Source organism: Podarcis muralis, chromosome 9 (genome assembly GCF_964188315.1).
Source record: "Podarcis muralis chromosome 9, rPodMur119.hap1.1, whole genome shotgun sequence".
Lineage (NCBI taxonomy): Eukaryota > Metazoa > Chordata > Lepidosauria > Squamata > Lacertidae > Podarcis > Podarcis muralis.
In genome coordinates, this window is record NC_135663.1 from 52462433 (window position 1) to 52478409 (window position 15977).

The window sequence follows — 15977 nt, forward strand, 5'->3', positions numbered from 1 at the left end:
GGTGATTTCCTTTGTATGAAATTTAAGGCAAACAAGAATTGTGTTTTCCCAAATGAACTGAAAATGAAGAATTTTCCATATTTGCATATTTTTCAACTCATAAGGAAAATGAGTCACCTGTTTGTTTAAATTCACTTTCAATATATGTTGAAAAGACAATGGAGGCATTTCTGAGATGTTTGATTCTGGGTTACATGCCATATAATGAAGAAATACAAGAACAGAAGAATCCAAGAACTGAAATTATTTCTATATGAAAAGAATTTACTCACCCCCCTGGACTTCTTACGCAATGCTGCAGTAGAAATTGTGATGCTCTTGAATTGAGTGTTTTCCCTAGGAACACCTGTGTTGTAACATATATTCTTCATAGTTCAGAAAACATTTCAACAGCTGCACTTTGGAATTCCCTGTGTGACAACAACAGGCAAAGTTGTGCTTACACACTCACACCCACAGAGGCGCAAAGATACGCCAGTTTATTTGAGGTCAACCAATTCCTTACCCACAGATGCTAACTTCTAGGTGCATCCTTTCTCAATTACATCACCCAAATTTAAAAATGCTAATGGCAGGTATCTGTTTGATTAACAGCTTAGTCAGACAATGTTCCTTGAACCTTGGATGTTATGAGTGGTGACAGACAGGGAAGGGGGCATTAAACCCAGAGATCCAAATCATGGTGCAGCCCTTAGCTAGCTCAACTAAAGCCACATTGTATTCTGTTCCAGCACTCCAGGTTGCTGGAAATGCCTTTATTTTGCTCTCCGCCCTCCCTATGGCTGAAACTTTCAGCAGCCACCGGCTTGAATGTAACTGCATATCTGAGATAGGTGAATTTACTACCGGCATCAGTACTGTGTTGTCTCAATGATATGCTGGATATAAAGCAGCCGAAGAACATTTTATTAGGCACAGTAAATTCTACACCAACCAGTCCTAAGCATGCTGTGTCACCCTGCTGACAACTTTAAGATGCTGGAACGCCACTTGAATAGAATAAGGCACCACGATGCTAAGTTAACCTTTATGTGGATTTAAAGTATATTCAGAATTCATGTCACTTAGTAGGAGCATTGCTCTTCCAGTAATTATATTTCAAGGAAAACATACTTTCTTCTTTTCTTTCTCAAACCTAACTATGGCACAGGTTTCTTTTTAAAAGGAAAGTTAAGCCAGTGCACATCAAAAGGAGAAGGCTGAAATGAGAGCAGATTTTCGTAGCTTTCCATAAGAGAAGTTGTTAAGAAGAGAAACACTTGGAACTTTCACTAATCTCAATGGGAGTTTCATTGCAAAACTGAGAATAACGCAACTCACTGTGAAGCCCTTGGGCCTTCTTTGTGTTCCTAATGTTCCTATTTATCCGTAACCCACAGAAACTTCTTCCACTCTGGAAATGTTCCTTACAGCGAGAGTGCTGAACAATGGGACATCATTGACATCAAAACAACCACAACGCCTGCCAATTCCATCACCTGGTTCACTGCAGGGATATGCTGCTTGGGTTCCCTGTTTACATGTTGAGCACTTTTTCACAGTAGGGACTGGGGAAGAGGATAGACTTTCCAGGCTAACTAACTCCAGAGGACACTGAAAAAATGGGCTCTGCATATGCAGACCTTCCAAGTTCCCCTATTTTCCAAGGACAGTCCTGGATTTACAGAAGCCATCCCAGTTTCTGATTTGATCCCATCCCACTTTTCCTTAGGACGTCCTTATTTTCATCAGAGAAATGTTGGAGAGCATGGTAGGATGTCCATATTTTCATGGGAGAAATGTTGAAGGGTTTGGAGTTATGCAACCCACTGAGTCAAGGAGATAAGTATGCAACCTTTAGAAGTCATCTAAAGGCAACCCTGTATATAGAAGTTCCTTAATGTTTAATGTTTTATTATGTTTTTATGTATGTTGGTAGCCACCCAGAGTGACTGGGCCAACCCAGTCTAATGGACAGGGTATAAATAATAAACATTACTACTACTACTACTACTACTACTACTACTACTACTACTACTGTTGAATATGATGCCCCTATTTTCATCGGAGAAATGTTGGTGGGTATACACATGTATGCAGCCCACATTCATTGCACAAGGGCTCACGTGATTGGTGTACAACCATGCACATATCATTGGAAGCACACAAACGTTAGCTGTCCCTGTGGATATATACAGCCTTGCACTCCTATAAATAAAATAACATACTCTGCAGTGTTAATACAATTCAGCCTGATAGTCTATTTCTTGCTTGACTGATCTCACATCGAGAGACCACTCACTGCCTTTAGAAAGTGAGGCACTTCTAGGTACATGTGGTGCTTACTCATAAACTAGCAATGGTTCTCTTTTCCAGTTATATCAAATTTAGTATGGCTGCATCTGGATGTTAATGAATGTGAGCTGTCCTACTAAGCTTTACTTAGAAGACAGTGGACCCATTAAAATCAGTGTAAATGACTAACTTAATTTCAATGGGTCTACTCTGATTTAGCTGGATACAATCCTGTATCTTGTAAATCAACATTTGCTACTGCTCTGGAAAAGAAGCATTTCCCTCTACCTTTGGTTTGCCCTTGAGGACCAACTAAATGTACATTTTGCCTCACTGGTGGTCCATGGACCATGTTTGATGAATCAATGTCATTGATGTTTATATCAGGAGCTTTTTCGAGCTAGTTTGGTTTTAGTAAGTTTTGTTTCTCTAGGATACTCAGTTCAATAAATATTGCATTCCGGCACAGACTATTTTAAGCGTTCCAAGGGAAATATTTCACATACTTTTCCCATAGCATGGTCTCAGTCATCTGAGAGAGGGAAATTATTTTCTTGGGAAAGGAACAGTGCTAAAATAGTTCATCCACATCACATCCTGAGAGTTTTATGCACTAAATCTTGTTTCCAACATACAAGCTATTTAATATGGTTTGTACTCTGAACAAAGACTAGTGGCAGAAAGTTTATCTCAGCCATCATATCCATATGTACTGAGCAAGTTTTCATACAGCCACAAGGCAAGGATTTGGATTAGTGGGACTGTATCTATAAACTGTTTTATATGGGAAGAAAACATAATGCTCAAAATCCTTCCTGTGCTTTTGTGTGATTTCACAACACAGCAAGCTGATGACTTACCTGTTATGCTCCACTATGCCTCGTGCCATAAAATCTGCTTGGCTAGTTCATAGTCTGGGTAGAATGCTCAAGAACTGGACTACCCAAACACACCATCATGGCCAAGTCAGATGCGGGAATGGAACGGAAGTGGAGGGATTGCCATGAGGGGTGGGACCTTAGCTCTGATGTGAATGCAATGCAGTGCCCAAGCATGGTGTGCGTGTGTGTCAGAGAGAGAGAGAGAGAGGGGGGGGGGATGAGGGTGCACATGTGGGGTCTAGCCTGAGCTTCAAAGCCATTATATTAATGGGGAAATGAAGCTTTGGAGAGCACATGTGTGTATCTATATCAAATCAGTGACATCGCTTATGATAAGGAGATGGGACATGGATGGAAGAAGAAAAAATGAAATGGAGGGAATCTAAAAATGGGGAACAGCATTAACGAAATAATCTTTGAAGTCTACAGCAGGGTTTTTTTAAAAGACTTGACTGTATAGTTTAGAAATTTATACCCTTGTCTTATCAAAAAGTTTGTGTGTGTTCAGGACATGTGGGCTTGAGACCCAGCTCATAGTTTGTGCAGAGTCTGCTGCGATATAGAGATGATTCTTCATTTTTAACAAAAGTGAAAGAAAGATAGTAAAGGAAATCTATTAAAGTCCGCCTTGAGCAAAACCAGAAGGCAGTATTTTAACAACAATCTGTTTGATCATAATCACACTTCAAATTCTTCCTTTCCCCCTTTTTTAGTAAACCAGAATAGATTCCAGGCTCTTATGTTCTGAGGTAGTGGAATCCCTCAAATGATTTGTTTACCTCCTGCTAATCTGATGGTTTGGAGTGTGTTTTGTAGTCTGCATCTCTGGCTACTTAAAGCAATACTATTTTTCTCATGAGTGAGCCCTGGATAAAACTAAAGCTAAGAAAAACAGAAAATTGCCTCTGAAATGAATGTAATTTCATTACTAACATTTTTAGATATAACACCAAGTTTTAAAGCTTTACTTCCAACCACTTCCATTAGTGGGTGTTTTTAAAACCACAGATATCAACCTTTCTGAATGAAGTTGCAACAGCTGTATCCAGTACTTTCCTTTGCCTACACGTATTGAAATACTGTCCCTCAATGAAACCAAACTTTGATTCACAAAATGTTTAGAGGTATGCGTACCCCTGCGTACCCCCATAAAAAGCACTGGCTGTATCTATGAAGCAGGTCTCTGGAATGAAGCAGCAGCATAATGGCAGACCAATCTTTTGTGACAGTGGCCGCAAATGATTCATATGTGAAAGGAGAACTTGTACTGGGATCATCACTATGAAACCATAGAACAAGGAAGAAATTGTTGGTACTGATCACTCCCGATGCCTCTGATCCCATGAGCTAAGCAGTAATGCCAACCTCACAATGCAAAGTCTCCAAACAGCAGCTTAGTGGAGGAGTTTGAGGGGGAAACCCAGAGTGCTGTCTCACGGTGTCTGTAGAACCAAGAGACCTGGATGGCAAAGGACCTGCTGCAACACTTGTGTCATGGATGTCTTCCTGACTGAGAAGGTGGAAAACTACACCTGCAGCAAATGCAAGCTGGTTACCTTGCTGGAAGAGAAGGTAGAGCAACTTGAAGCCCTGCTATCAACAAATCATTCTATTGGGCAAGAAGAGGAAATTCTCACTAGATCAGAGTGGACTGTCCTGGAACAGAGATGAGTAGGGGAATAGACCCAAGAATAATGTGCAATGTTGGAAAGACTGGGGGATCCATTGACTTACAACGGCCCGATTCTGGCTTTTGAGTTTTGCCTTTGCTTTTACCCTGCACCTACCTGCCCCACACTCCAAAGTAAGAAAATAACAGCAAACATTCAATTCCCTCTCCACAGCTCTCCCAAATTCCAGGAGAAGAGTGGGCAAGGTCTATTGCTGTCTGAATAGCTTTGTTAGCCATCCAACCATCTTTGGGTCCTTGACAGCAGCCAACTCTTGCTGGGACTGATTCCAGTCATATATGTAAACTGTCACTATGAGCCTTCTTGGTTTAAGTTGTTTTCTAACTCCCATCTACTGTTATTCTTATGAAGATAAAATGCTGCCATGTGTCGAGTGAAGCTGATGTAAACATTCATTAAAAGATGGTCCACAGACCACCAGTGATACAAGATGTACATTCAGGTAGTCCTCTACACCAGTCCAATCTGCTCTAATTGGCTCTCCAAGGTCTCAAGACAAAGCTCTTCTCCAATCTTTCTACCAAAAACACTGTCCTCCCCCCCACCTGAATCATCAGCATACCCAACATGTGCTCTTCCAGCCAGACCCAGTTCAACTTGCAGCTCAGAAATGTTAGTTTCCTTACTACCTGCCGTGATCTAATCATTTTCTGCCATTAAATACTGTTTAGGTAAAGGGGGGAAAAATGGTTAGAATTTCCACTATTTTATAACTCAGACTCAAGATGTTTTAACTTGAAATGCTTTAAAAACACACACACAACCCCCCCTCCCCAAATCATTAACATCTCTGGTGAAGTCGTATTCACCATATGCTTCATTCATTCTGAACTCATATTATTTCACTCAACCCACTGGTCACAATCCAGCAGGGAGTAAGCAAGGCATGGGCAGAATGTAGATCAGGATCTGCTGGGAGACCTACGAGTGATTTGGAATAGCATTTGTGATTCACAGTTCACAATAGCAACAGCAAAGCAACACTGCACCTAAATTGGGCAGCTGAAATGAGGAAAGCTTGAGAGGACTGTGAGCTCAGTTCAGTTGTGGTACTGTAAAAGAAACTAGGGGCTTGAATGTCCTCAGAAGCACTCTGTTATTTCATTTTAACTACAGTTGTACCTCGGGTTAAGTACTTAATTCGTTCCGGAGGTCTGTTCTTAACCTGAAACTATTCTTAACCTGAAGCACCACTTTAGCTAATGGGGCCTCCTGCTGCCACCGCGCCGCCAGAGCTCGATTTCTGTTCTCATCCTGAAGCAAAGTTCTTAACCTGAAGCACTATTTCTGGGTTAGCAGAGTCTGTAACCTGAAGCATATGTAACCTGAAGCGTATGTAACCCGAGGTACCACTGTACTTAGATCAGGAATGTGGAATCTCAGGCCTGGAGGCCAGATATGGTTCTCCTTCCAAGTCCTCTCTAGTCAACCCTTGGGACTCTCCCTAGATTATGCCTCTCCTGCAACCACAACACTCATAGCCTATAGGCTCTGCACTCCTCAAATGCTTTTGCTTGGTTAGAGTGTGTCCTAGAAAGACGATTATGCTTCTTCCTTACCTGGATGGAGGATGATAATGTGTGTGAAGAAACCTCTGACTCATGTATATCTAGAGTGCATATCCCCTAACATTTGAGTCACAAAACTTGTGGGACATGTGTCTTCCAGCTCTTGCTCCCACATGAGTCATGTGACCTTTGCAAGATAACAGAGCCCAAAAGACACACTTTTTTCAGGGACATGCTCACACAATACTCAAAAACACACGTTTGGGGGTACCTCCATGTTTTCATGACCACTGTACTCTTGTGTGAGAAAATGGGACATCCCATGTTTTTCGGGACACTTGCAGGGTTTGAGAATGTAGACTGGAAGTTAAGAGTCATATCCATTACTCCACCTGCTTTTTATCTGGCCACACCCACCAATGGTAAGGTTCCCCAAAAGCGAATGTGGCTCTCAGGCTGAAACACATTCCCCACCCTTGACTTAGATATTGGTGCCCTAGTAAAAAAATTAAAGTAGAACTGGAAAGCCTGAAGTCTTCCCACCTATGGAGTAAGGCATGCTTAGATGATATGTATTTCTTTCAATGGGAGTTTAAATTGGATTGTGATACTGCTTAAATATCATGTACTTCCTTTGTTTATGTGAGATATGGTAAGAAATGAAAACTCACCCCACTGTATACCAATATAAAAATGCCCCTGAGGTACTGTTAAATTGTCAAAGTGACATCGCATTTACATAATCTTCCTCTTAGATTAGGCAAATCACATATAATCCAATTATCGGTTTTGGGTTTTTTGCCCAAGGATGTCATTTTTTTCAGGGCAATGAAATGGCAGGTCAACAACAATCTTAGACATCCAAATCCATGCTGCTTTATTTTATTGCTCTGCTAGTAGCATCTTTTTTCTGATGCAAAACCTTTAAGAGTATTTTTAAGCCACCTGCATTGGGGCAGTAAAATATATCTTTACATAGTTTTCTTACCAAATCTGTTGGACCAGAATATCTACACCAGTCTCACCCTTGTTCCTTCCTTCATGCGCACTTATAATTATAAAGTCTAATTCATTCATAACATTATGGAATCCACTTCCCTACACTTTCTTCCCTCACCACTGGTGATGTGTAGATAGAGATTTCATGTAAGTAATGCAAATGAGGCTGTTTCTTTGTATATCAGATGTGGGGGACCTGTCACCCTCCAGATGATTTCTGACTCTGACTCCCATCATTCCCAGCCAGCATGGCCAAATGGTTAGAGATGATGGGAGTTCTGGTCCAACAGCATCTGGAGAGCCACCAAAGGTTCCCTATTCCTGTTTTTTAGGAACTTTGTCTGGCTTCAAAAGAGGTAAACAGTGGTATGATCTATAACAGGAGTGAGGAGTCCTTTTCAACCCGATGGCCATAGTCCCTTATGGGCAAGTGTATGAGGGCTACATGCTATGGGCAAGCAACAATGTATGCTTGTATGAAGGGGTTAAGACTCACAGAGTTCCTGATTACCAGAGAAGACACTGTCTGATGTCACTTCCCTTGAAGTCTCTGGTGAGAAAAAGACAAGAGCATCTATTTTTCTCCTACTTCACTTGCCTCAGAACTCATTCTCTTTTCCACCATGCTTCTGAGGCAGATGGACATCTGTCTGGTCTCTGCTCCAGACAGCAAAGTTCTATGGGGGTAGCATTTACCAGAGTTTCATTTTCTTTGGAGGGTGGTCACTAGAGGATTATGGTGGTTTGTACTATTTGAGTTTCTTATTTGCCTATCATAGGTGAAGGCACAGATTAAATATGCCAACAGACTGTTAACCCCACTTGCTCTACATATCATCTGAAGGCAGCCCTGTTTAGGGAAGCTTTTAATGTTTAACAGACCACTGTATTTTAATGGGGAAACCCAGCCAGAAGGGCGGGCGGGGTATAAATATTATTATTATTATTATTATTATTATTATTATTATTATTATTATTATTATTAGATTTCCAATGACAGAAGCAACCTGTTGGGAATCTGAGGTGAGATACCCAAGTAGTGGAAGTTGTTCCCAGTTCCATTCACCACACAGAGGCAGGTTAAAGTTAAAAATAGTTTACTGCTGCAGAAGATTAGGCTTCAGTAATACAGTTCTGGATGCTGATTTATACATACAGCTTGTAGGCTATACAGATACAGATACACATAGTATCTTTGTTGTTCCAGCTTCAAGACATAACACAGACTCCAACTCATGGATGGATTTACTAACTGACTACTGAGCTGACATGCCTTAATTACTTATAATTAGCACTGGGCTGTTACCATAGCAACTGACTTGGCTGACCTTACACCTGTTGCTTATCTCATACATGGGGTGATTTGTGTACTCCATGTTCACTTCCTCCAACACCACCCTCCCTCCAGATCCTATAGCCTGACCTGGTCCCACTCGAAAACTACAAACTGTCTCATTTGTTTCTTTCACATATGCCTAGATTGCATCATCCTTTGTTGGGGTGTGGGAAGGTTTGTCTTCTCTATTCAGAAGACTTCAGGAAGATCGTCCAACAATTGGTTCCCATGGAGATACATCACCTGCAATGTCTCTAGCAGAAATGCATGCTTTTGAAAGAACTTTCTGAGTCAATTGGTCCTCTTCTCTCCAACCCCTTCTCGTTTTAAAAATACAGTGCATGGTAGCTACCAAGCCATCAGTTCTTGCTGAGGATTTCAGCATGCCAATAGAGTCGTTCCAGTAGACCACCCACCTCAACTAAGTTATGTGCAGTGGGAGAGGGTTCAATTTGCACATGGATGTCTTAGTAAGGTCCAATACTTCCATATCCTGGTATGTGACTATGATATCATCATAGGATAACAAGGCGTTGATCCAAACCCAATCCAAATAGATTTTTCAGTCATCCAGAGAAGGTTCAGGAAATTTATCCAAGATTCCAAGTGGAGTTTGAGAAGGAGCATCTCCCATGCATGAATCTGGTGCAAGAATGTAAAGTTGTGTGTGGTTTTGTATACATGTGTGCTCGTACACATATAAGTCCAGGTGTGTACAATAGATGAATCTATGAATACAATAGATTCTGCAGTGAAGCATTGAAGGCTCATTGTTCAATAACAATGTTGCCAACAATTGCTGCAGTCATATGATTACTCACTGAGAACCATGCTTTTAAAAGCCAGGAAGCCTCTCTCAAAAGTCTCTACCAGCGTAAAGAACCGTTGACTAACCCTGTAGTTTCTAGAGAATAGTGCCTAGGGGTTATTTCAGAATTCATAACCACCTCTATTCAGATTGCATTGAACATTTCTCCCTCTTATTTCTACATCCCCTTATTCCTTTCTTATTTAAATTTATTTTGTGATGGAATCAATTTGTTCAGCTGAAGTGTGGCTGGATGTGTTACAGACATGACTGAGATAGCAAACTGTACAGGTTGACTCTCTTTTATCAAAGGTGCACGATTGAGAATCAACTCAGGTTATGGTTTCAGGTAAGTTTGTTGTTGCTCCGTGATAGATAAAAGTGTTACAGTCCGTCGGTTGCGTTGGAGCATAGCAAACAGCAAAGGCACTTCCCTGCTGCCACAGGTAAGAACCATGCCCCTGGTTCTTAATTTGACTGCCTTTTTCCTCCCTAGATTCCTCAGGGATGGTGACTGCTCTTGAATATTTTCTGCTGAGACCAGTTCAGCTGAAACAAATCCAATTTGAAACACTGTAAAACTGGCCACTCTTTTAAAGTTACTTTAAAATGTCATTTGGGGTGAAAGGGTTGAAAGGCAGCAGATTCTCCTTCAGTTTCTTCTCACATGTAGCATATCGATGAATGTGAAAAAAATATATTTTCTTATCCAAGGGATGAATATTTCAACTCAAATTAAGGCACAGTTGGGCAGTAGGTCTCCTTGCATTATTTAGGGAGGATGTTTGGTTTTCCTGAAAGAATGCTGCTGTAGTCTGCCCCTAAGGCATATCTAAGAAGCAAGGCTTTTTCCCATCCAGAACTCGATGGAACTCGGTTCTGGCATATCTTAGGTGGCCCCATTGCCATTATAAGAGAACAATTCATGGTGAGTTCCGGAACCTCTTTTTCTAGAAAAATAGCATTGCTAAGAAGCAGGACAAATATATGCTTTAGGGTAAGTAGAAATGGAATGAAGAGCACTGCAAGGGGGTTGAATAGAAACTAGAAGACAGTCTCTGAGGAGCTGGAAGCCTTCAGCTCATCTGTGATGGAATGGATAAGTAGCCAGTCCTATCAGTAAAGAATACACACAAGGAAATTATGTGGAATAATCTGCTCTGTGAGAGTTTTTTTTAACACAGTCTATCTGGTGGAATTTGGACCAGTGGGATCCCAGAAGGAAAACAGGGAGGTACATACTGGAATTTGTGAGGTTCCCAAAAACATTTGCTTGCTTTTGTGTATTTAAGTGGATGACTGTCATTCAGTCTCATGCAGAAAAATAGTGAAAAAGTTGAGGAACCACTCTGGTTTGGGCCAAACTTGCTCATGACATGGTACGGATGTAGCACTGTCACTGCAGGAGTGTGTATGAGAGGAGGACTAGGACTGAGCAATTGGGACAGAATGACCGCTCCTATCATCAAATGGGGGCACCTTTTGCGTGGTCGCACACAGCCCCCCCGATCCCACACGGCTCCTGGAAGTACAGCCTGGATTAAACCCCACCCACCAGGCTGGACACCTGGGGGTTGCCTCCTACCTCTACCAGTTATCCTATCCCAGCTGGGTGGGCGTTGCCAGGAGAGAGTTGGCCAGGTAAGGAGAGGGACCTCCCTGCCCACACATAGAGGGTGGAACTTACCTGGGAGTTCTCAGTTGGCTCCAGCCTAAGCCAAGGTCTCCCTACATCTGACGCTTTAATAAAGTTGTGGCTAATTTTAATCCCATAACACGTTGTCTCAAGTCATTATTCTACTCGGGTGTTGCATGGGGTTGGGGGGGGGGTCTCCGCTTGTCCACGCAAACATAGGAATCTGCCTTATATGGAATCAGACATATGGCCCATCTAACTTGCCTTGCTGGCCGCACCTCTCCAGGGTTTCAAATAGAGATGCTCCCAGCCCCATTCATGTGTAGGAAGGTTTGACCACTGAATTATGTTCCCTCTCCTTATCTAGGTAAGTACAGGGAGGAATCAAAATGAATGAGCCAAGGGAGAGGTGACTGTAGCTAACAGATTTTTTAAAAAGTCCATTTCACTTTGCAAACAAATCATCCTACAAATGTCAGCAAGACAGCTCATCAGTGCATCTTCTGCCCTACTTTGAAAATGCCTATATTTAAAAAGGACCAAATAAGAACCACAACAAGAAAGACAAGCGACTAACTGCAGACCAAACATTTAAAGCGCATCCTCTGCACATTTAAAACACACGACTTCTCCCAAAGAATCCTGGGAATAAAATAAGGAAAATAAAAATGAGTCCCTTACACATGTATCTGAGGCACACAGTTATATGCAGAATCTCTGTGCATTCACCCACTAATCAGAGATTGCCATCATATCTTATTTAAGTCCATTGATTTCAATGGGTCTGCTCTGCATAAGACATACCACCTGCCTGTGGCTCTTCATGCCCTCTGCCACTCACTCAAATCTGCTGACATTTCTGGGGTGAAGCACAGTGTGGTCTTTCACCACACGATCTGTGTGGCAAACTGGCCATGATTTAGACTTGATAGTTTGCTTTCAGAACTCATCCCCCTTCTAATTTGAAACTTGTACAGACTCCAAAATATATAATGCAAAGAAAGAATACACTGGGTCTGGGCTGAGAGGCACAATAAACTTAAAGAAATGCAGGCGTCAAAGAAGGAGCTCAAGTTCCTTGGCAGGGAAACGATGACATTTCAGAAACCACCGAACTTGAAAATACTAATTTTTACATTAAATGACCAGAGAATCCAAACCAACAGTTTCAAGCTGTGGCTTTATCTACTATTAAAAGCTCTATAATAAGCAACTTCTAAAAGCAGCATGAAACCTAATTATAGCAGGCTCTTTGCAACAACAGCTTCTATTTGCATGTCCCAAACCACAAAAGCAGATAATCCACACCGTCCTACAATATGAGCATGCTCTCGCCTTTTGTCTTACTTTCTTGATGATCCCTTTCAAATACATTGTTAATTCTCTGGGCCTGTCAGGCTTGCAATGGAGCCTGTATCAAATCAACTCCACGGGAGAAAGACCAACACCTTTATTTATAGTATTGTTTGCAAGCTATTAGAAGAGCAAGTGCAGTGGGGTGTGTGTGTGTTTTGTGTGTGTGTGTGGCTACACCTTACTATTATGCACTAGAACAGATCCCTTGTGCTTAAAGGAGACAATAGCTTTCTCAACAGGACTTGGAAAACGTACACAGGTTTTGTCTCTTTGACACTTGGCATGGTTGCCAAACCAATTACTAGAATTTTACAGGTGCAGACAGAATTTTATTCACGTGGCCCACTGCCAGGATGGAAGGACGTAAAACCATTAATGCTTCTAAGTGCAGATGTCTGAACTGTCACAGCACACTGATGCACATTAGGTTATCACATGGAATACATGAACATGTATGTAGTATGATGTCTGTGCGCATCCACATGAACATGGCATCAACATGTGGAAATCTGCTTCTTGTTAAGAGGTACCCATTTTACTGGGTATCTTTGTGTGTGGATTAGATCAAACATAAAGTGGCAAAACTCATGGTAAAGAAGCAAATCCCAGTTAGGCAGTTGTTAGATATAGAGACCTTCTGATCATCAAGGCCAAGAGGCTCAGTGGTTTAGACCACAGCGCCATCCTTTGAATCCCTGTGATGGGGTGAGTTCCCATTGCTCTGTCCCCAGCTCCTGCCAACCTAGCCTTTCGAAAGCACGCCAGTGCAAGTAGATAAATAGGTACCGCTGCAGCAGGAAGGTACATGGTGTTTCCGTGCATTCTGGTTTCCGTCACAGTGTTTTGTTGCACCAAAAGTGGTTTAGTCATGCTGGACACATGACCTGGAAAGCTGTCTTTGGACAAATGCCGCTTCCCTCGGCCTGAAGCAAGATGAGTGCCGCAACCCCATAGTTGCCTTTGACTGGACTTAAATGCCATGGAGTCCTTTACCTTTTTACTTAGATATAGAGAGTAAAGCTGCAATCCCATATACACTTACTTTGGAATAAGTTCCATTGAACTCAGTGGGGTTGACTTCTTAGTAGAGATGTACAAGATTGCACTCTTAGTAACAGAACAAGTCAGTTCTACAGCAAATAGGCTAGAACCTCCAAGCTATGAACTGCAACAGGTTGGGATGATAAAATGACACCATGTGGTTTGAGATCCTCATCAGCGGAAGATTCATTCTTCATTGGCTGAAGGTTGCACATGGTATCAGTATTCTGATTAATGCTTTTCAGTTCACCTTTGAATAGTGCCCAACCATGCCATTAATCCTGCTTTTCCTGCAGGCATCGCATTTTTCTAATAATCCTCTATGTACTTATCTCTTCAGTATTACAGAATTTACTTTGCTGAAAATCAGTGTCTTAGCATATTAGCCTTCCCCTGAGCTGAATATTGGATTTGTAGGATTTCTTCTCACCGACTGAACACATGACTTGTTTTGCTTGTTTTTTGTATTACTTTCTAGAAATATCCCACAACAAAGCAACCAAACCGTTAGATATATCAAAGTTATGCTAAATATGTTGAGCCAGACACTCTAAGGCTGTGATTTTGGACATACTTACCTAGGAGTAAACCCTATTGAACATAGTGGGACTCCCTTCTGTATAAACATGCACAGAGAGGGGTGCTGTAAATCTGCCAACATCCCCAAAACAGAAGAAGAAGAAGAAGAGTTTGGATTTGATATCCCGCCTTTCACTCCCTTTAAGGAGTCTCAAAGCGGCTAACATTCTCCTTTCCCTTCCTCCCCCACAACAAACACTCTGTGAGGTGAGTGGGGCTGAGAGACTTCAAAGAAGTGTGACTGGCCCAAGGTCACCCAGCAGCTGCATGTGGAGGAGCGGAGACGCGAACCCGGTTCCCCAGATTACGAGGCTACCGCTCTTAACCACTACACCACACTAGCTCTTAAACAGGTCTCAGTTATCTGAAGGGCCATTTTCTACCATGTGAACTTGCTCATTTGGTGAGTTCCTTAGCTGAGCCCCAGTTTCATGTTCCCCCACTAACCAGGGATAGGTGAAAGGAGGCCTCAATGTGGTACTGAGCTATACATACAAATATTAATAAAAAATAGCATATGTCTTAACAGTATTTCAGTGGGACATCATGCCTCAAAGGTCTTGTTGAATGTTTACATGGAGCTGCTATTAGGGATTATCCATGTTGACACCCAGCTCTGCATATCAGTTACTGCCATCTGTGATCTGAAGCAGTGTCTGGAAATTGCAGTCTGGTAGATGCTGGGAAGTCAAAGATGGTGCTGGTAGGATCCTTGGGGTCTGCAATTGATGGTGTTGTAATATTTTCAGTGGAACAGGACCAGTCTGTGAGTTGCTTTTGATCTAGCCTTGATTTTTTTTACAAGCGGGATGTAGTAGCTAAGATATGTTGTAAAGCCTTGGCACCCTATTGAACAGAGAAGATGCTGCAGTGAAAATCTGCATTCATAGCCTCCAGGCTTGATTGTAGCACAGCACTCTTTGTGTACCTTCCCTTGAAGACAACTTGGAAGCTTCAGCTACTGAAATATGCTGCTGTGTGCCTCCTCAAAGCTCCTCACAACACGCCCAAGGCCTTTTCTCTTCATGATTGGAAGTCCACATTTGGGATTTGCTGTTGTTTTAGAATGGATTGATATTGTATTTGGCTTTGTGTTGTAATAATAACAATAAGTTTGCTATTGTGAATTGATTGTGTTCAGCAAGTGGTTTCTAAACCTTTCAAATAAAATACACATTCTGCACTGGATATCACATAGGCCATTTCCATACACCAGATAAGAGGCATCTAAAAAGAGAAAACAGTGATCTAATCAAAGCAGCAACAGAGCGCAAGTACCTGTCCGAGAAGATTTAAAGATATATACAGCAAGCATTTTCCAATGCAATATGTTCTTTAACCTTGTATGGAATACATGACTATGGAAACCCTTATGAATTACAAATGGTGTTCTAAATCTTACTGTTCTGTTTTAGCAGTGAATGCAACTTATGGGAAATTGGAGGGTGGTTTTTGGCAAAGGACCTCAGGAAAGAACTGCCAGCAGGCTAGTCACTCAGCAGCTTTCACATGGAGTTCTTTGGCTGTGCCACCTCCTATGCGTCTATCCCTAAACCAGCATTTATTTATTTATTTATTTATTTATTAAATTTATATGCCTCCCTTCACCGTAAGATCTCAGGGTAGTTCACAGAACAAAACACAAGATAAAAACACAAGTAAACACAAGCATGGTGGGGTGAGGTTTTTTTCTTATTTGCCTTGCTCTGTCCTTTCAGTCGACTTTCCCCAAGCCTGTTATTTGCTTTGAATTCTGTTCAAGTCTTGCCTGCCTCTTCTCTGTCAGAATTGCCTGACCCAGACTTCTCGCCTGTCTCCTAATCCAGCTGCTCTGCCCATGTCCAGCTTGCTTCCTCCTGATAGGAGAC